Source organism: Cnephaeus nilssonii, assembly GCF_951640355.1.
Source record: "Cnephaeus nilssonii genome assembly, chromosome: 2".
Taxonomy (NCBI): domain Eukaryota; kingdom Metazoa; phylum Chordata; class Mammalia; order Chiroptera; family Vespertilionidae; genus Cnephaeus; species Cnephaeus nilssonii.
In genome coordinates, this window is record NC_137073.1 from 50,253,529 (window position 1) to 50,259,528 (window position 6,000).

The window sequence follows — 6,000 nt, forward strand, 5'->3', positions numbered from 1 at the left end:
AAACTTACATCTACCATATGACCCAGAACTTTAATCCTTGGTATTTACCCAAGAGAAACAAAAGCATATGTCCACACAAAGGCTTGTACACAAATATTCATAGCAGCTCTATTTGTAATTGCTCCAAACTGGAACCAACTCTAATGTTTATCAACAAGTAAATAAATAAACTAATTCTGTTTTATCTACATAATGGGATAATACTCAGTAATGAAAAGAAGAGAACTATTGATATATGTAGCAATATGGATGAATCTCAAAACCATAGAAAAAAGGCAGGCAAAAAAGAGTGCATGCTCTAGAATTCCATTTAATTACAGTTCTAAAAAAATATAAACTAATCCGCAGTGACAGAAAGATCTGTGTTTGTATATAGATGGGATAAAATTGGGGAAGGCTTACAAAAGGTCACAACTAAACTTTCAGGGGTGGTGGAAACGTTTGTTATCTTGATTCTGATGATGATTTCATGGGTATATACATATATCAAAGTTGGTCAAATTACATACTTTAAATATGTGCAATTTAATGTTCATTCATTATGCCATGAAAGAGTTGAAAAAATTTAAATATAAAAAAATTGGATTGGTTATTTTCTACCTTATTTTACCTCATGAATTTAAAAATCAGTTTGTTAATATATGTGAAAATTCTGCTGGAATTTGAACATATTGAGACATCTTTTGGGCAAAATTGATTTCACCTCTAACAGATATCTTACCTAATTCTCTTATTTTGTTATATCCACCCAGCTGGTAACATGAGAGATAGCAATAACAAACTGAGTTGAAAATATGAGCCAAATAATCTCCTGTTGCATATTTTCCCGACATATAGAATATAAGAGCTAATCTTAGGAAGATTTTTAACCTTTTAAGGAAATTAAAATTTCAAAATATGAAACTAAAACAGGAATTCACACAGGACACCTGAGCTGCCTCGAGGAGTCAGTGCATCTTCCCTCCTCCGTCTCTCATGGGAGCTGCTAGAATAGAGACTTTGACTGAAGGTATCATGACCAATTTGGTAGTTGCTAAGTCTATTGAAAGTGTCACCTATAGTTTGGGGTTTGTTTCCTGATGATTTTGAGTTACAGTTGTGAGGATGTGGTGAAAAGGTAACCCTCATTCACTGTTGGTGGGAATGCCGATTGGTGTGGCACTATGGAAAATAGTACGGAGACTTCTTTAAAAAGTTAAAAATGGCGCTGCTTTATGATCCAATGTTCCACTTCTGGGTATATATCCAAAGAAACCCAAAACATTAATTCGAAAGAATATAGGCACCCCTATGTTCATTGCAGCATTATTTACAATAGCCAAGCTATGGAAGCAACCTAAGTGTCCATCAGTAGGTGAGTGGATAAAAGAGTGGTGGTACATATGTATATACCATGGGATATTCCTACCAATAGTTCACCCAAAGCCTAAAAAAAAGTCTCCATTAAAAAAACACCATGTAGTTCTTTGTTTTTCTACACCCACTTACTTAAATTTTCTACTTATGGCATATATTATAGGAAATTTCTGTTTTTTCTGTGCTTTACTCATTTAGAACGTTCAGATGCCCAAAGAATCTATTTTCAGCTCTATTTTACAGAGGAGTCAAAAGTTTCATATGGTCAAGTATAAAAGAAACTAAGCACTCAAAATGTAAGAGTCTAATTTGAAACACAGATTCTCTCCAAGTTATAAATATGTTCCAAGGTTGGCAGAATATATGATTGCATCTCTAAGGATTGCCATTTATATTCCAACATGCACAGAAATGAATTAATGTCTTTTTAGACTAGTAGCTAACAAATTGCATTAGGTTAGAGCATTTTGAGTGAGTTCAATTTTATGGCCTGCTTACGAGTTGCACTAATAAGCTGACAATTCCATATACTACAGAATTCAGTGATTTCCATACGGAAATTCCAGGGACATAGCCATAGAAATAGGAATGCAGAATTTAGTGATATGGATGAGCATGTTAGAGTAAATATTTGGAGCACTACAATAATTATAGCTGTCATTTAGTAAGCCATTACCTAATGTTATGCACTGCTAAGCATATTAATAACGATACCTAACATTTATGAAGTGTTTATTCTGTACAAGACACTATCCTAAACCTTCATGAGCATTTTCTTTATTAATTCTCATAATTATAAACATGGATTAGCCTTGTTTATAGGTAAAGAAACTGAGGCAAAAAAAAAAAAAGACTCATTTTCCAGTCACATGGTTAGTAAATAGCTGAATCTTGAGGAATTAATTCTTTAGTGCATCAAGCCACTTGTTTTGTTCTTGGCCTCTGACTTTTTATTCTTGCAAGATGAACTACCCCTCCCCGCTTCTGACTTAGTCTATTCAGGCTATTATAAGAAAACTAGAAATTCATGCACTGGGGTAGGGGTTGTCCCTCAGCCCAGCCTGCACCCTCTCCAATCTGGGACCCCTCGGGGGATGTCTGACTGCCGGCAGTCGGACATCCCTCTCACAATCGGGACTGCTGGCTCCCAACTGTTTGCCTGCCTGCCAGCCTGATCACCCCCTAATCACTCCCCTTCCAGTGATGCCTAACTGCCCTCCCCTGCTGGCCTGGTCGCCCCTAACTGCCCTCCCCTGCTGGCCTGATTGCCCCTACCTGCCCTCCCCTGCAGGCCTGGTCCCCGCAACTGCCCTCCACTGCCGGCCTGGTCACCCCTAACTGCCCTCCCCTGCCGGCCATCTTGTGGCAGCCATCTTGTGACCACATGGGGTGGCCATCTTGTGTGAGGGTATGACAGTCAATTTGCATATTACCTCTTTATTATATTATTATATAGGATTAGAGGCCCGGTGCATAAAATTCGTGCACAGGTACTGTCCCTAGGCTTAGCCTGCGATCAGGGCCATCTTCCCCAGCTGCCAGCAGCTGGCCCTGTCCCCTGCTGCCACCCACCCTGGTTCCCAGTTTGCTATCGGGCAATTAGAACCTGATGGCGGGGGGTGGAGGGACCAAGAGGTCGGCCGGTCCTGCCCACTTGTGGCCCTGCCCCCGCCATGGGTCGCCCTCTGTATGTGGGGCAACCAGCAGGGTGGGGGCCTTTTCCTGGTGCGTCCCACATCCCCCGCCACCCACCCCTGGGTCCCCGTTTGCCATCGGGTGTTGGGAGCCAGCCGGCCAGAGAAAGGGACTGAGAGGTGGTCAGTGCACCTCATAGTGACTGGTCGAGCCGTCGTTCTGGTCTTTCTGCCGTTCTGGTCACTGGGCTTTTATTACATAAGATGCCACAGACTGGGTACCTTATCAATAACAGGAATTTATTTCTCACAGTCCTGGAGGCTGGAAGTCTGAGATAGTGTTGCCAGCATGGGATTCTCTTCTGGGTCACAGACGCCTCATTGCCATATAGTGGGTCAAGAGGTAGAAGCTAGGGATCTCTCTGGAGCCTCTTTCATAAGGCACTAATCCCACCCATGAGGAATCTACTCTCATGACTTAAGCACCTCCTAAAGGCCACACCTACTAATATCAGGTTAGTATTAGAGGTTGGGATTTCAGCTTATGAATTTTATGGGGACTCACACATTCAGATCATAGCACCTCTCATCCTTCCCTGCCCTGATAGCTTTTGCCTTTCAGGCTACAGAACTCTTGAATTGCAAAGAAGAGCACTTGAGATCTAACAAGTGCCATGAACACAGATATGATCTGATTCTTTAAGCTTCAAATGGAATTGGTCTGAATTTCACAATGTTCTATTGAATTTTTTCTGGAGATACTGGAGGGAGGGTATATTATTTATCTATTGCAGCATAACAAATTTTCCCAAAACATAATGGTTAAAGCAATAATACTTACTGATTACTTTTCATGATTTCTTTGAGTCAGAGGAGATGGCCTGCCCATACTGTACAATCTCTGGGCTCTCAGCTGGAAAACTTGAAGACGGAGACCAGGAATGCTCAGAAGACTTGTTGGCCCACCATTTTAGAAGTTGATGCTGGCTGGGTGCTAAGCTGGGGCCAGATTATACACACATGGCCTTTCCATGACACATGGGCTTCCTCACATCACTGTGGTGTGGTTCCAAAGGATAGGCATGCTGAGAGAAAGCAGGAGCCAGGGGGAACCATATTGCCTTTTTTTTTTTTGCCCTAGACTCAGAAGTCATGCATCATTACTTGCACCTCATTCTATTGGCTGAGGCACTTAATAAAGACACACCAGGTTTAAGAAGACGGGACATAGACTCCATTTCTTGATGGAGATGTGTCACGGTGGGCGGGGGTGGGGTGAGGTGGGGGAGACTTCTTTGCAAGGTAAAGGTTACTGCAAGAAGCAATAGTGCGAAATTAGAAACTTTTACAAGTCACTAATGACCCTTAGCACCTTCTTTTACTGAGTTAGTTCCATTAATGAATTGTCTAGCTGTTTTATATGCTCTCTTCCCATTCTATACCACATATAGCAAGACTTGAAATCCAGTCTCCTTCCATGGTTTATGCACACAAAGAAATACACCCCTATCAAACAAACACTCACAAACAAAAGCACTCATTAAAGTCTTTTCTTTGTAGCGATGGATAGGATTTACATTGTAGCCAAACAAATAACTAAAAATAGAATATTGGAAACGCCTAATTTGAAAAATTCTATAGGCTTTTCTTTTTCCCTGTTTCTCTCTGTTTTCTTATCTGCCTTTTCTCTCTTAGGAGTAACAACTTGAAAAACCTTCCATTTTCTTATAAAAATTACTTTGCTTTAGCTCCCCTGAATCTCCAACACATAGACTCTCTTTTGTGTACAAAGACCCACTAATATATTCTGCTAAACCACAGGCCATATAAATCTAAGCCTCACCTATCCTCCCTCCTTCACCTCTCCCAGCAAGGGCAAGGATCAGTGAAGAGATTTAGTCCTTCAGTTATGTAAATTATTCCCTATTCCCACCCCTGTCTTCTCCATGGAAAAGGCAGTTGTGATTTTAAATAACATTTCCCCCCTCTGCACTGCACTGGCCTGCCTGCATTGAATTGCAGCCAGCACTATCCACTTAAGTTTTCCATCGCTGATTTCCAAAACATTCAGGGCAAGCTTCAGCTTCAGACATTATAAATATGCCTAAGAACAGAACTTCTGAGGCAAAAATCACCATTCAATCCAGAGAGAGCCTCCAAATCCCCATTTATATCTAAACTGAATAAGTAAACTCCACTTTGTCCTCTTTCTTCTAGCACAATTCTGGGTCTGTTTGGTTCCCTTTCCAGAGCCTAATCTTAAATCCTATGAATTTTTAGAAATATATTAACTTAGGATAGGCCTTTATGGAAACACACACACACACACACACACACACACACACACACACACACACACACACACATATATGTATATATATATTATGTGTATATATATATATATATATATATATATATATATATATCCCTAATATGCAAATAGACTGAACGGCAGAACAACCGAACAACCAAACAGCCAGTCACTATGATGTGCGCTGACCACCAGGGGTTGCACACGGAACATGGTGGATGTTGGCAGCAGGCGGCAGAGCACAGAACATGGCGGGCATTGGCCATGGTGGGATGGTGGAGCACGTGAGCAGGGTCGCCAGACCAAGGTGGGGCGCTGGTCGCTGTCATCAAGGCGAGCCTCTGGTGGTTACTAAAAATTCTCTGCTCCTGTACACCACGGTCCCGCCCAGCACTCACACCTGCTGCTGACACTGGAGCTGCCGCTCACACCCGCGGCCAGCGCCTGGCACCAGCCCTGATAGCTCAGTGCCGTCAGCAGGTGCAAGTGGCAGCTGCCGGCTCCGATCACCCCTCAGGGCTCCTCCACCTCCCCCTGCTCCTGAGGGGCCATTGGGGCAGCAGCCACACTTGCACCCACTGATGGTGCCAGCCCTATTCACTTCGTGCCGTCAGCGGGTACGAGTGGGGCCAGCACCGTCAGCATGTGGGAGTGGTGGTGGTGGGAGTGGGGCTGTCAGCAGACAGGGGACCGGGGCCA